The sequence below is a fragment of the Carcharodon carcharias genome, chromosome 4 (genome assembly GCF_017639515.1).
Source record: "Carcharodon carcharias isolate sCarCar2 chromosome 4, sCarCar2.pri, whole genome shotgun sequence".
Lineage (NCBI taxonomy): Eukaryota > Metazoa > Chordata > Chondrichthyes > Lamniformes > Lamnidae > Carcharodon > Carcharodon carcharias.
In genome coordinates, this window is record NC_054470.1 from 158,231,884 (window position 1) to 158,248,147 (window position 16,264).

The following is a 16,264-nucleotide window of genomic DNA, read 5'->3' on the forward strand; positions in this document are numbered from 1 at the left end:
TCTGGCAGCATCGGCAGAGAAGAACAAAGTTGACATTTCGAGTCCTCATGACCCTTCAACAGAACTAAGTAGAAAAAGGAAAGGGGTGAAATATATTTCACCCCTTTCCTATTTCTACTTAGTTCTGTTGAAGGGTCATGAGGACTCGAAACGTCAACTTTGTTCTTTCACCCCTTTCCTATTTCTACTTAGTTCTGTTGAAGGGTCATGAGGACTCGAAACATCAACTTTGTTCTTCTCCGCCGATGCTGCCAGACCTGCTGAGTTTTTCCAGGTATTTCTGTTTTCGTTTTGGATTTCCAGCATCTGCAGTTTTTTATTTTTTATTATTATTGCTTTATGCAATGTCTTCTCAGGAGAAATTACAGTTACATGCCCAAGATATTAAGTACATTGGCACTTAAATCTCTAGAGAGACTAAAGTTAGAATGCAGTATATTTTAAAAGTTAACACATTTTATAATACTTCATCCAGTCTACCCCTAACTCCAAATATACTCATTCAGTACAGGCTGGATTCAGGTGTTAGCTTTTGCCAAAAACAAATTTTAGTTTTTTCAAGCATGGTCAGTGTAGAGATTAAAGCATTTTTCAAATAAGGCAAAATTAATCATTTATAAATTGGTGCCAAAATTTGTGATAATGTGAACCTAAAACGTTCCCTGCCTCTTGGTGCTAATACCACTGCAGCTTGAGGAAAACTGAATTTTAACCAACTATTTTAATGTCTCGTCAGCTACTGGAAGTAATCTATTGGTCCTAGCAGCTGCTTGTTTGAAAACTACATGTAATGTTTGCCAGTAACTGACCTGGAATTTCCTGACCACTGTGTATAATAAGACATTGACATAGGAGCAGAAATTAGGCCATTCGGCCCATTGACTCTGCTCCACCATTCAATCAAGGCTAATAAGTTTCTCAACCCCATTCTCCCGCCTTTGCCCCGTAACCTTTGATCCCCTTACCAATCAAGAACCTATCTATCTTGGTCTTAAATACACTCAATGACCTGGCCTCCACAGCCTTCTGTGGCAATGAATTCCTGCTGTTCATGCTGATTCTGTGAAACCTCTGCTCATTAATTTGGTTCCATCCCATGTTAAAGTGCAGTTCAAACACATTTCCTGAAATTACACCAGCTCTAATCAAGCTGTATTTTTTTATCTAAAAGATTAGGCACAGTAGAACATTGTAAACTATTTCTACTACTCTTAGCATTTAAAAAACATCCTTGGATTAACTATCTTTGCATCTCCCTGGCATCAGAATGATTTGAGTGAAAAATAGAACAACTTTCACATTGCATTTTCAAAACTCTGCCTCGTGTTTGGTTTCAAATTTTAATGTTCATTCTTGAAGGAATATGCATATGTTTGGTGTATTCCTAATCCATTCAAATGTTTATACTAGTTATGTTCCAGTATATGGGAATGAATGAGAATTTCACCATGATGCATTGAAAAGCCCCACTGTACAAACCAGGCAAAATTGGCATAAATTGTCAGGGTACCCCATTTCGGAACTTCTGACCCGCACTCCCTGCATCAACTTGCATCTGTGAGAGAGAAATCAGGGAGAGTTGCTTCCTGGTGTATGTCCTTTCAACATTTGACATCATGAATGTTTTTGTTTGTTTATCCAAAATTGGGTGATTTTTATTTTTTTTTTAACTTTATTCCATTATAGCTGATTTCTTGAACTACTCTACATGCAAATCATTCTGTCTATCCATAAGTATCAAGCTGTGTACATGTAAAATAAATAATAGTCTGTATATGAAGTAATCCCCTTAGGTTGTAGACTCCTTTTTTAAAGTGATATTTTTGTGGCTTAAATTGATTATTTACTTCCAGATTAAATTATTTTAAAATCATACTTATGTGCTGGGAGGGTTGAACATTTCACCTGATTATAGCCTATTTCTAGATCATCTCTTTCTGCTGAGAATGTGCACTATGGCTTTTTTAAATTCTTAATTATCTTAATTCTTTGACTGCAGTAATCTTAAACATCACTTACAAATTCTTGTGCCAGCTTTTCCAGATATTTGAAATAGTGTGGTAGAGATGGATTGTTTACTTAATCTTCCAGCCACAGTCGGTAGAGTTTTCTGTAATGTTGCTACCTATAGTGCTTAACATGGTGATCCATTTCATAGGCACAGAGCAGTGGTGTCCAATTGAAATCACTGACTAGCCTTCAATTCGCTACGTCAACATTACTAAAAATACATTGGACTAAAGTAAAAAATGCATCACATACACTATTCCTTCGCATTTACAATTTAAACATTGCTCTTTAACCAGGGAAGTACAAGTTCTCGAGGATCAAAAAAAATGCTAAAGCATTGGATAACAATGTCTTAAAACAGGTGAGTCATTTGATGAAAGGTCTAACTTGGCACTGCTCTGTACAAAATAGAAGCAAAACTGTATACAGTGAAAACATGCATCAAATGTGGTTTTTGTTTCTGCTACATTGAAAATATCCCTCGTGGATGAATACCTAACTATTTTCTCATTGTTTCTCTCCTCTACTACTCTAAATGGTATAATATATATATATATATATATATACTGATTTCTGGTTGGCTCTGATGTTGTACACTACCTATTGGGACATAATTTATTTAGACTCAGCCCTGAGACAGTTCATATGCTTGAAATTATATCAAAATTGTGACTGTACTGTGTATTTAAATTGTAAAAATACTGGGTTTTTTGCTAATGAAAAGCAGATTGAAAGCAACCACCAGTATAGCACAATTCTAGTAATGCTTTTACAATGTGAAGATATGTTCATTAAATACATTTTTTGTAAAAAAAAGTTTTCACTTTTTGAAATTTTGCATTTCAGTATTTTGTATAAGGATGTATTTATCTCTGCTATTGATCATTAATCAAGCTAGACTTCTAAATGTGTAGTCCCTACCTAATGTTTTCCAAGTATTGCTGAAAAGAGACCTGTTACTGAAGCTTTTCATCTTGCAGTCAAACAATCACAATTCATACTATAGGAGGAAAGGGTGCTGATCAGTTGACAAATCAACTGATCGACTGAGCTGATGCCTTGGAGAAGGCAACGCAAACTATAGACACTCCAAGTTCCTGGGGAATTCAAAAAGTTGCATGGCTTGGACGTATTTTGTTTGCAGAGAATAGGTCCCTGTGTTTGAATGAATGCTGCTTCTAGCAAGCCTAAATGAACCTTGATATGAGTGCAACTGATATCTTAAGTTGGTTGTTAGTGTATCTATTGGCACACTCCTAATGTTCAGCTGCCCAATTGCAGAATCCAACAGTAGAAGTTTCATGAGCACCGATGTGGTTAAGTACAGTCTCTACTCTGTCTATTATGATAGAATCAAACAGCACATTCCATCAGCCATTCATTAAGATGTTCCTGGCATCACACCAGCATTGAGATTCATAAATAATGTTGCTCAAATGTTTGGCAGGCATGCTGTCATTAGTCCAAAAAGATGTTCTGCCTACTGGACAATTGAGCAATGTAGTGTATGAATTTCAATGCCAGGCTTGTAGGCCTATGTCTCCAATGATTGGCTGATCAAATCAACAGCATGTTCCTTCAGTTGTTTGTAAAACCCAAAACACATGTCTACTGTTAGATATGATTTTGCTTTGATCAATCCTGTGTGTGCTAATAGCTACACTAACAATTTAGCTGAGCTTGTAATGTGGCTTGACAGAAGCGACATCCATTCCTATGCAGGGACCCATTCTTTGCAAACAAAAGTAATATGTTTGAGCCTTGCATCTTTTTTGAATTATCGGGAGCTTGGGGAACCCATAGTTCCCCGTTACTTTCTGTGTAGCCAGACCCCCAAATTGTTGGCAAGATTTGGTTAGCGACCAATAACATTTTGTTTAAAGTAGACAATGAGATTTAAGACACTTGCTCAATGAAGACAGCCACAAGGTTCCACAGGTTCTTAAAACAAAAATAGACTTTACAAGATGATAAAGATAAAACTTTATAATTTTTTAATATTCAGGGTCACTGTGGGTTACTTAACAGGCAACCCATGGTCTCATACCACGCTGCACAATAAATGCCAAATATGACCTAAACAGATTCCATTGAGTCAGCCAATCTTCTAACTCCATTTCTCTTATGAGGGATTCTAATCTTCATCCTTCAAAGATCTCACCTTGGAATTCACTCCAAGTCAGATGGCTTCAGTAGCCCACCTCTCAGCGTTTCAATTTCGTCTCCTGAGATTCTGTTCCCCTGGATTCCCGAGTCTACACTTGATCACCAACTAATGAGCACAATTTCAGCTCTGGCTGCACTGAGCAGAACACGACTACTAAAAGTGGGTACCTTTCTCCCAACAGCCTGCAGTGGGGCATAGTGGTATTGTCACCGGACTAGTATTCCAGAGACCCATGGTAATTCTTTTGGGCCCTGGGTTTGAATCCCACCATGGCAGATGGTGAAATTTGAATTCACTAATGTCCTTTAGGGAAGGAAACCTGCTGTCCTTACCTGGCCTGGCCAAGATGTGACTTGACCCACAGCAATGTGGTTGGCTCTTAAATGCCCTCTGAACAAGGGCAATTAGGAATGGGCAATAAATGATGGCCTAGCTAGTGCTGCCCATATCCCCATGAATGAATTTTTAAAAAGTCTGCTCCTCACAGCACTTTCTTTAACTTGGAGCCTGTTTCTCTGCTCCTCTCTATTAGTTGAACTTTACTGGGACCTGTTTCTGTCCCATCTTTGTTCCGTACCTGGGACTTCCTTTTTGGACCTCTCCCTCCCCCTTCTCTCCTGTTTGGGACCATGTCAGGGACACTTGCTGGCAAGGGTGCTCTGCTTACCTGACCGAGGTTTTCACAACATTTTCCTTTGCACAAGCACAATGGGCCAGTCCTCCACCCAAAGAACTTAAAGCTGCAGCTCTGCATATATGCTGCCTGCCCAGTCTTGAGTTGTTAGATCTGTTTGAAATCTATTCCATTTAGCACGGTGGTAGTGTCACACAACACGTTGGAGAGTAACCTCCATGTGAAGATGGGACTCCGTCTCCACAATGACTGTACAGTGGTCACTCCTACCGATTCTGTCATGGACAGATGCATCTGTGGCAGACACTTTGGTGAGGATGAGGTCAAGTATGTTTTTCCCTCTTGGTTCCCTCACCACCTGCCGCAGACTCAGTCTAGCAGCTGTGTCATCTAGGACTTGGCCAGCTCGGTCAGTAGTGGTGCTAACGAGCCACTCTTGTTGGTGGACATTGAAGTCTCCCACCCAGAGTATATTCTGTGCCCTTGCCACCTTCTGTGCTCCCTCCAAGTGGTGTTCAACATGGAGGAGCACTGATTCATCAGCTGAGGGAGGGTAGTATGTGGGAATCAGCAGGAGGTTTCCTTGCCCATGTATGACCTGATGCCATGAGACTTCATTGGGCCCAGGGCAGATGTTGAAGACTCCCAGGGCAACTCCCTCCTGATTGTGTACCACTGTGCCACCGCCTCTGCTAGGTCTATCCTGCTGGTGGGATAAGACATACCCAGGGATGGTGGTGGTAGTGTCTGGGACATTATATGTATGATTCCGTGAGGATGGCTGTCAGGCTGTTGCTTGACTTGTCTGTGAGACAGCTCTCCCAATTTTGGCACTAGCCCCTAGATGTTAGCAAGGGTCAACAGGGCTGAGAATGCTGCTGTTGTTTCCAGTGCCTAGGTTGATACCGGGTGGTCCGTCCAGTTTCATTCCTTTTTTAAGACTTTGTAGCAGTTTGACACAATTGAGTGGCTTGCGAGGCCACTTCAGAGGATATTTAAGCGTCAACCACGTTGCTGTGGGTCTGGAGTCACAGGTAAGGGCAGCAGATCTCCTTCCCTAAAGGGTATTAGTGAACTAGATGGATTTTTATAACAATTGGCAATGGTTTCATGGTCATCATTAGACTTTTAATTCCAGATTTTTATTGAATTTAAATTCCACAATCTGCCGTGGCAGGATTCAAATCCCCAGAGCATTACCCTAGGTCTCTGGATTACTAGTTCAGCAACAATACCACTACACCAGTGCCTCCTGTTAATTTTCAGGCTGGCAGGAGGAGTTCATGGGCAGGGGGTGGGGGGGATGTCTGAAAAGTAGCCATATTCAGGCCTTGAGTGAGAAGGGGGAGGTGGGATGCCTCCATCTAACGTCAGGTGCCACTCTCCCCCCTCCCCAGAAGGTCCAGCCCCTGCAGGTCTTCTCTTGCCCACCCCCTCCAGCCTTTCCACTAACACCCCCACCCTCTGCCCACCCCACTGTGCCTCCCCTCCCCTCCATGAGACCCCCAAAATGTACCTGGTCCTGGAATCCCAGGACCTGGGGACTACTTGCAGTCTGGCGCTGCAGGGACCAGAGCGCTACCAGATGCTCAGATTGTAAGCATAGTTCCAGGATACCATTTAACTCTCACTTTTAAAATTGTCTCAAAGTTGGGTCAATCTAGTTTTAGTTTCAGTCTGCCACCATTACATAAGTCATTCAAGTACAACCATTTTTGAGCATGGCAAGTGGGAGGTCCTGCAGTCAACTATTAGATTCATACCCTATGCCTGAAGGCAGACAGTGCCAAGAATCTGTCCATAAGCTGTGGAAAACATTCAAACAGGCGCTGACTAAAATAGATTTGTATTCCCTCTGTAAGGTTGTATAATAAAAGCTGGAGTTCTTTGAATAAGTAGAAAAATTAATATGACATTAGGGCCAATACAATAGAAAATCAAATCAATTACTGTATAGAGAGGAAGCAACAGAACAGAAAGGCTGAGGAAGTACAAAGAAAATTAGTAGATAAAGGGAAATAGTAAAGAGTTTTACAAACACATAAGGTAATAGAGCAAGAATGAAGAAAACTGGTCTTTCAGAGGATGAAGGGATGTCAGATACAAAATGAGTACTTTGCCTCAATTTTTACAGTAGAGTCTTGTGGAGAAGTAGAAGGGTACATTTTCACCACCAACTCTTGACATGGCCACTGTCAGCCCGCTTATCTGTCGTGCTGTCCTAAATGAGCCACAGTTTAAGAGATTAGATCGTGATAAACCACGAGAACATCAATACTGGGCAATCTTTTAGAAGTCATATGCCAAATAAGGGACATATCAGATTGGGTGTACAATGTAAAAGCAATTCATGGGTCGTCAAGTCAAGGATATTAAACCATATTTCACTTAGGTATTCTACTTGCCAAATCACAAAAGTTTATTGAAATATAACACAAAAGATCAAGTTATATCAAAGCATTGTCAATTATTTGTATTAGGTTTTGTACAAAAAACATTTGCCACAAAGTTATTTGCCATTTTAATACCTCTGTTTTGAGTCTTCCTTTGTCCAATTCTTATGTGGGAGCTCCTTCCTTCTCAATAGATCAGCTCTGATTGATCAAGGTGCTACCATGAAGAATACACCAAGGAGTTATTGTTCCGCCATGCTTTTGTTTGTTTAATTAAAAAAGGCACAATGCCTGGGCCTGCAGCTGGCAAGTCCAGGGCCTATTTGCCAACCAGAATGTCTTTTCCCGTGCAATATAAATTGTTACACCCTTTGAAATTTGGCATTCTTGTGTCTTTCCTAATGACTGCAAAATAAAAAGCTTCAGACAGCTCTGAGGATAGCAGCAACAGCCAAATTTGTTGCATCACAGTTGGCTCTGCTGCACAGGGGAGGAGTAAAAAGTGTGGGAATTCAATAGTTATAGGGGATTCAATTGTAGAGGGAATAGATAGGCGTTTCTGTGGCCGCAAACGAGGCTCCAAGATGGTATGTTGCCTCCCTGGTGTTAGGGTCAAGGGTGTCTCAGAGCGGCTACAGGACATTCTGAAAGGGGAGGGTGAACAGCCAGTCGTTGTGGTACACATTGGTAGAAATGACAGGTAAAAAAAGAGGAGGTCCTAAAAGCAGAATATAGGGAGTTAGGAAGTAAGCTGAAAAGTAGGACCTCAAAAGTAGTGATCTCAGGATTACTACCATGCTAGCCAGAGTAGAAATAGCAGGATATATCGGATGAATATGTGGATGAAGAGATGGTATCATGGGGAGGGTTTCGGATTCCTGGGACATTGGGACTGGTTCTGGGGGAGGTGGGACCAGTACAAACTGGGCGGGTTACACCTGGGCAGGACCAGGACTGATGTCCTAGGGGGAATATTTGCTAGAGTGGTTGGGGAGGGTTTAAATTAAAATGGCAGGGGGATGGGAGTCAAAGGAAGGGGAATCAAGAACAAGAACAAAAGACAGAAAGGGGAATAAGAAAAGTGATAGAGAAATCAAGGGTAAGGTAAGAATTAAACTGGGCCTCAGTGAAAAATAGTGGGAATGGGACAAATAATGTTAAAAAGACAAGCCTTAAGGCTTTGTGCCTTAATGCAAGGAGCATTCACAGTAAAGTGGGTGAATTAACTGCGTAAATAGATGTAAACAGTTATGATATAGTTGGGATTACGGAGACATGGCTGCAGGGTGATCAGGGATGGGAACTGAACATCCATGGATATTCAGTATTTAGGAGGGACAGACAAAAGGGAAAAGGCGGTGGAGTTGCATTAAAGAGGAAATTAATGCAATTGTGAGGAAAGATATTAGCTCTGACGATGTGGAGTCTGTATGGGTAGAGCTGAGAAACATTAAGGGGAAGAAAACATTAATGGGGGTTGTATATAGACCCCCGAACTGTAGTGGTGATGTTGGAAATGGCATTAAAGAGGAAATTAGAGACGCATGCAATAAAGGAATATCTGTAATTATGGGTGACTTTAATCAGCATATAGATTGGGAAAATCAAATTAGTAACAATACCATAGAGGAGGAATTCCTGGAGTGTTTACGGGATGGTTTTCTGGACCAATACATTGAGGAACCAACTAGAGAATAGGCCATCCTAGGCTGGGTATTGTGTAATGAGAAAGGAATATTTGGCAATCTAGTTGTGCGAAGCCCCTTGGGGATGCGTGACCATAATATGATAGAATTCTTCATCAAGATGGAGAGTGACACAGTTGATTCTGAGACTAGAGTCCTGAATCTTAATAAAGGAAACTACGATGGTATGAGGTGCAAGTTGGCTATGATGGATTGGGAAATGTTACTTAAAGGGATGATGGTGGATAGGCAATGGCAAACATTCAAAGAGCGCAGGGGTGAACTGCAACAATTGTATATTCCTGTCTGGTACAAAAGTAAAACAGGGAAGGTGGCCAAACCATGGCTTACAAGGGAAATTAGAGATAGTAATAAATCAAAGGAAGAGGCTTACAAATTGGCCAGAAAAAACAACAGACCTGAGAATTGGGAGCAGTTTAGAATTCAGCAAAGAAGGACCAAGGGATTGATTAAGAAGGGGAAAATAGAGTACGAGAGTAAGCTTGTGGGGAACATAAAAACTGACTGTAAAAGTTTCTATAGATATGTGAAGAGAAAAAGATTGGTGAAGACAAATGTAGGTCCCTTACAGTCAGAAACAGGGGAATTTATAATGGGGAACAAAGAAATGGCTGACCAACGAAATTCATACTTTGGTTCTGTCTTCACGAAGGAGGACACAAATAACAAAACAGAAATGTTGGGGAACACAGGGTTTAGTGAGAGGGAGGAACTGAAAGAAATCAGTATTAGTAGGAAAATGGTGCTGAGGAAATTGATGGGATTAAAGGCCAATAAATCCCCAGGGCCTGATAATCTACATCTCAGAGTACTTAAGGAAGTGGCCCTAGAAATAGTGGATGCATTGGTGGTCATCTTCTGAGATTCTATAGACTCTGGAACAGTCTCTACAGATTGGAGGATAGCTAATGTAACCCCACTATTTAAAAAGGGAGATCGAGAAAAAACAAGGAATTATAGACCAGTCAGCCTGACATCGGTAGTGAGGAAAATTCTAGAATCCATTATAAAAGATTTAATAGCTGAATACGTGCAAAACAATGGCAGAATCGGACAGAGTCAGCATGGATTTATGAAAGAGAAATCACGTTTGAAAAAATCTACTGGAATTTTTTGAGGATGTAACCAGTAGAGTTGATGAGGGGGAGCCTATGGATGTGGTTTATTTGGACTTTCAGAAGGCTTTTGACAAAGTCCCACAAAAGAGATTAGCATATAAAATTAAAGTGCGTGGGATTGGGGGTAGTGTATTGAGATGGATAGAAAACTGGTTGGCAGACTGGAAACAAAGAGTAGGAATAAATGGGTCTTTTTCTGAATGGCAGGCAGTGACTAGTGGGGTACCGTGGGGATTGGTGCTTGGGACCCCAGCTACTCACAATATATATTAATGATTTAGATGAGGGAACTCAATGTAATATCTCCAAATTTGCTGATGACACAAAGCTGGGTGGGAGGGTGAGCTGTGAGGAGAATGCAGAGATGCTTCAGTGTGATTTGGACAAGCTGAGTGAGTGGGCAAATGCATGGCAGATACAGTATAATGTGGATAAATGTGAGGTTATCCACTTTGGTAGCAAAAACAGGAAGGCAGATTATTATCTGAATGGCTATAAATTGAGAGAGGGGAATGTGCAACGAGACCGGGGTGCCCTCGTACACCAGTCGCTGAAGGTAAGCATGCAGGTGCAGCAGGCGGTAAAGAAGGCAAATGGTATGTTGGCCTTCATAGCGAGAGGATTCAAGTACAGGAGCAGGGATGTCTTGCTGCAATTATACAGGGCCTTGGTGAAACCACACCTGGAATATTGTGTGCAGTTTTGGTCTCCTTATCTGCTATAGAGGGAGTGCAGCGAAGGTTTACCAGACTGATTCCTGGGATGGCGGGACTGACATATAAGGAGAGATTAAGTCAGTTAGGATTATATTCGCTGGAGTTCAGAAGAATGAGGGGGGGATCTCATAGAAACCTATAAAATTCTAATAGGACTAGACAGGGTAGATGCAGGAAGGATGGTCCCGATAGTAGGGGAGTCAGAACCAAGGGTCACAGTCTGAGGATATGGGGTAAACTGTTTAGGACTGAGATGAGGAGAAATTTCTTCACCGAGAGTGGTAAGCCCGTGGAATTCGCTACTACATAAAAGCAGTTGAGGCCAAAATATTGTATGTTTTCAAGAAGAGGTCAGATATAGCTCTTGGGGCGAAAGGGATCAAAGGATATGGGGAGAAAGCAGGAGCAGGCTGTTGAGTTGGATGATCAACCATGATCATAATGAATGGCGGAACAGGCTCAAAGGGCTGAATGGCCTACTTCTGCTCCTATTTTCTATGTATCTATGTATTAAAAGCATATGTTTTAAGCATTAAAAGCGTATGTTCCAAACAACGTAAGTTTCAAAATCATTGCAGTTCTCTTCAATAACTTCCAACTGAGTTTACGATGAAAAGTTTTGAGAGAAATAAACATCAACAATCCATTAACTCAACACAGTAGGAAACTGAAGAATCAAGGGCACCAGTCCAGATGTACGGCTAACTTCTTGCTTTGATGTCCATTGATGATGATTAAAAAATATTCTTCACAATTAAATCTAAAGCACTGACTGAGGTGGTTTGCACACTTCATTGCCTTCTCATTTATAATGTGCAACTGGCTGTCTTTGAATGACAAAGCTAGCAGCTGCCTGTCCTAGCAGGAAACACTACCAATGACACAGCAGTCAGAAACAATTAACTCGCAATTGCTAATTTGCTTTCTTTGACATCTGCCTGAAAAAACCCCACTGAATGAAACATCTATCATTTAACACGGAAAGAGAATGTGGTTAGAGATTAAAGGACTGATGAGACAGCCAATATCTTTTGTTACCTGGACGAATATAAAAACAGAAAATGCTGGAAGTACTCTGGAGGTCAGGAAATATCTTTGGAGAGAGAAAAACAAAGTTAATTTTCAGGTTGATAACCTTGCATCAGAAATTCCCCTGGACAAAATTGCTGGTTGAAGTCAGTTTTAAAGTCCCAAGGCATAGCCTAATTACAATTTCATTCAAAATATTAAGCACTGAAAGTGAAAAATCTATACATCTATTCAAAGTTTCTGTATCAGGAATATTTAAGATTTGATACAATAAAGGACCCAAATGCTCACTTTTTGCAGACTCCACACTTCCTGAATCTCTACACTTTCCACCTCTACCTTTTGCTATCTTCTTTAAAAAATCAAATTCAAGATCAGATCAAATTATTAAGTAAAATAAATAGGCTTTAAAATAAAAAGCCAAACTTTAAATTTAAAATATAATCTTGTATTTCCCTGTAAAGGACAACTTTGAAAGAATTACTGTGCAAGCACTGGCACAGTAGGTTGAATGGCCTCTTTCTCTGCTATATAATTCTAAGTATATGTCAGGGGTGCAACAATAGTTTGTCACCACAACTGCTGATACAGGAAGTTCTTGCCCCAGCAGGTGAAAGATGGACCAGAGGATATTTTCAGCAACTTTTAAAAATATTTTTCCCAACAAGCAACCAATGAGCACAAGTGGCAGAAATTTATTTTACAGAAATAAACAGGATACACAGGCAAAATGCCTAAGAAACTATTCATTCAAAAATCAGAATCATGCTCATAAATGCATTAAAATTATTGAAGTTATATGGTAGCAGAAAGAATGTATCCACTAATTTGCTAAAAACAGCTTCTATTTAAATAATTATTGATGGAAAAATGGAAGGATCTATTTCAGTATTCCAAAACATCACCTATAATGGGCTTATAGTGAACTGATCAGCAGAGATACCACAGCCAATCAGCTTAGGTTTCATCAGATCTCACCATCGTTTCAGCCAGACGACTCTGTTTAACCCTCAGAAGCCTGCAGCAGAAATTACTGCACTACAGACTATGGAATTACCACTTCTCATTTCACTTAACATGCACATTAATAAAATACTGTTAAATCACGGCTATAAATAGATTTAACAGTTTTAACTGAAAATATTAACACCCTAACTAGTTTATGTTAAAAGATCAGAATAGATGAATAAAATGTTTACATTTTGCTAAAGAATAACTTACAGGCAGATGACACAAATTGAACGATGTACCTGTGACATGTACAATATTTCTAGCAATTCACAGAATCACACAGTGCAGAAGAGGCCCTTCAGCCCATCGAGTCTGTACCAACACGTGAGAAACACCTGACCTACCTACCTAATCCCATTTACCAGCACTTGGCCCATAGCCTTGAATGTTATGATGTGCCAAGTGCTCATCCGGGTACTTTTTAAAGGATGTGAGGCAACCCGCCTCCACCACCCTCCCAGGCAGTGCATTCCAGACCGTCACCACCCTCTGGGTAAAAAGGTTTTCCCTAACATCCCCCCTAAACCTTCAACTTATGTCCCCTTCCGATTGACCCTTCAACTAAGGGAACAGCTGCTCCCTATCCACCCTGTCCATGCTCCTCATAATCTTGTACACCTCGATCAGGTCGCCCCCTCAGTCCTCTCTGCTCCAATGAAAATAACCCGAGTCTATCCAACCTCTCTTCATAACTTAAATGTTTCATCCCAGGCAACATCCTGGTGAATCTCCTCTGCAACCCCTCCAGTGCAATCACATCCTTCCTATAATGTGGCGACCAGATTCAAACATATTTAACTATTAACTTGTAATGCTTTTACTCATTTCCCTTCTATTTCCTCCTAACATGTAGATTCTGTTCCGAGGTCATTGCCATGAAGTATGTAGGAGCAGCGTAGTGTAGATACCGCTGAAAAAAAACTGCTTGCTCTTTACTCAGCATTTTCTGCAGAACTGTGCCAGTGAATGAAAATCAGAGTTGAAGACACAAATCAAACATGGGCTCTTCAGCAATATGGTGCAGCTGCGAATGCATGATCATGTCACCTCACAGCACAGTGCTTTCATTTACTTACGTTTTGTGGTCAGTGGCGAAACAACGTTGACTCAAAGTAAGTTGTTGACAAAGATCCAGCAATTACTGAGGTGTGTATTGCCCTAATTCAATTCCATTGCCAAGAGGATTGATTTTTCAGGTGTCCAGCAACAGAGATGTCATCAAGGATTGTAAGAAGCCAATCACATTGACGTATTCTCAAAAAAGACAAACCAGAAGTAAAATGCACTGATTATCCTTTGCTTAAGGGAAGTAAGCTTCAGATATGGGGATAGAGCAGGAGAATGTAGCTGACTCGATTGCTCTACGGAGAGCCGGCATGGACTCGACAGGCTGAATGTCCACCTGTACCATTATGACTCTATGATGTATGCTTTTAATTAAATTTTACAGTGAAATAAATGATTGAGAGCCCTTCATTCCCTTTGCGATGCCCTGGTCCACTCCCCTATCATCCCCAGTATCTCAACCCTTTGCCACTGCACACATGCAATCACAGGAGGTGAAACTCCTGCCCCTTTACCTCCTCAATGTTGAAGGCCGCAAACACTCCTCAAGGTGAAACTGTGATTTACTTGTACTTCTTCCAATTTAGTAAACGTATTTGCTGTTCACAATGTGGTCTCCTCTACATTGGGGAGTTCAAACACAGACTGGGTGATTGCTTTGCGGAACACCTTTGCTCAGTTCCGCAAGCAAGTTCTGGCCTTGGCCTGCTACAGTGTTCCAGTGAAGCACAACACAAGCTGGAGGAACAGCACCTCATTTTCCAATTAGGCACTTTATAGCCTTCTAGACTCAACATAGAGTTCAACAATTTCAGTCCATGAAGTCTGTCCTCCATTTTGAAGTTTGTGTCCCCCCCCCCACCTTCCCACAAGTGCTAGTTTGTATCTTTTTCTTACAGCATAATCCTCATTCTGCTATTCACACCTACTCTGGACAAACTTTTGTTTCTTTAAATACCATTATTACTACTCCCTTTACCTTCGGTTCCGTTCCATTACATTTTTGTCATTTAATCTCCCCTGCCCTCTAACCTATTCCTGACCTTCTCTTCTTCTCCACCTGCCCCTCCCCTTATTCCAACAGCAGAAAACCTATCACATCTCTACCTCTTCAGTTCCAAAGAAGTCATATTGGACTCTGTTTCTCACTCCACAAATGTGCTGAGTTTTTTGAGTGCACACACTTTTTATTTCAGATCCCCAGCATCTGCAGTATTTTGCTTTTATTTCAAAGGCAAGTTCTTGTTGGTTCAGTGATTTCTAATCGATTGCAGTCTGTAGGGACTTCAACAGTGCACGCTATGGAGAAACATAGAAACACTGACAGCAATTTCTGGAATTCCACATTTAATTGCTGGTGCAGAGACTCCAAAAATTGCTGTCAGTTTCAGAGTAATGACTGTAAATGCTGACAGTTTCACCATCATTACCACCACAACATCCAGGCTATTTTTACTGTTACATTATATATAATAAATTATATGTATGAGATGAAGAGCCTAGACAATGAGCCATGTCCCTGATGGATAAGTAGCTAAATGCAGTATCACAGAATCACTACAGTGCAGAAGGAGTCCATTTTTAAAATTCATTTACAGGATGTGGGCTTCGCTGGCTAGGCCAGCATTTATTGCCCAAACCTAATTGCCTTTGAGAAGCTGGTGGTGAGCTACCTTCTTGAATCGCTGCAGTCCCTGTGGTGTAGGTATACCCACAGTGCTGTTAGGGAGGGAGTACCAGGATTTTGATCCAGCGACAGTGAAGGAACGGCAATATATCTCCAAGTCAGGATGGTGAGTGGCTTGGAGGAGAACTTTCAGGTAACCCTATGCATTCTTCCTGTTCAGAAAGCAGTCTAAATCCCTTTTGAATGCCTCAACTGAACCTGCCTCCATCACATTCTCACGCAGTGGCTTCCAGACCTTAACCATTCACTGCGTGAAAAAGCTTTTCCTCATGTCACTTGTTATGATCCTGGACCAGATCCCAAATGTTTGGTACGAAATGGTTAGGGACTAGTAACTTGCCACAAGATTCTATAGGTGTTAAACAAAGAAAAATGAACTTTACAAGGTTAGAAAGATAAAACAATTTACAACATCTTATACTCTGACATTCAGGGTTAATATGAGGTACATGTGAATTAACAGACAAACTCCAGTTGAACGCACACTTCCCAATAAATGTGAGTTATGACAGATTTCTCAGCAACCCATCCAGACATCAGTAAACACAAAGTCAACCAATCTCATTGATTGACTCACGAGCAATTCCAGTCTTCACCTTTGAATTCTTTCCAAAATCACTCTGACTTGAATGGCCTCAACGTCGGACCACCCAGTAGGGTTTCAATCTCATTTCCCAAGACATCATTACCAAGTATGCACTCAAGTAGTAACCCACAAGCACAACTTC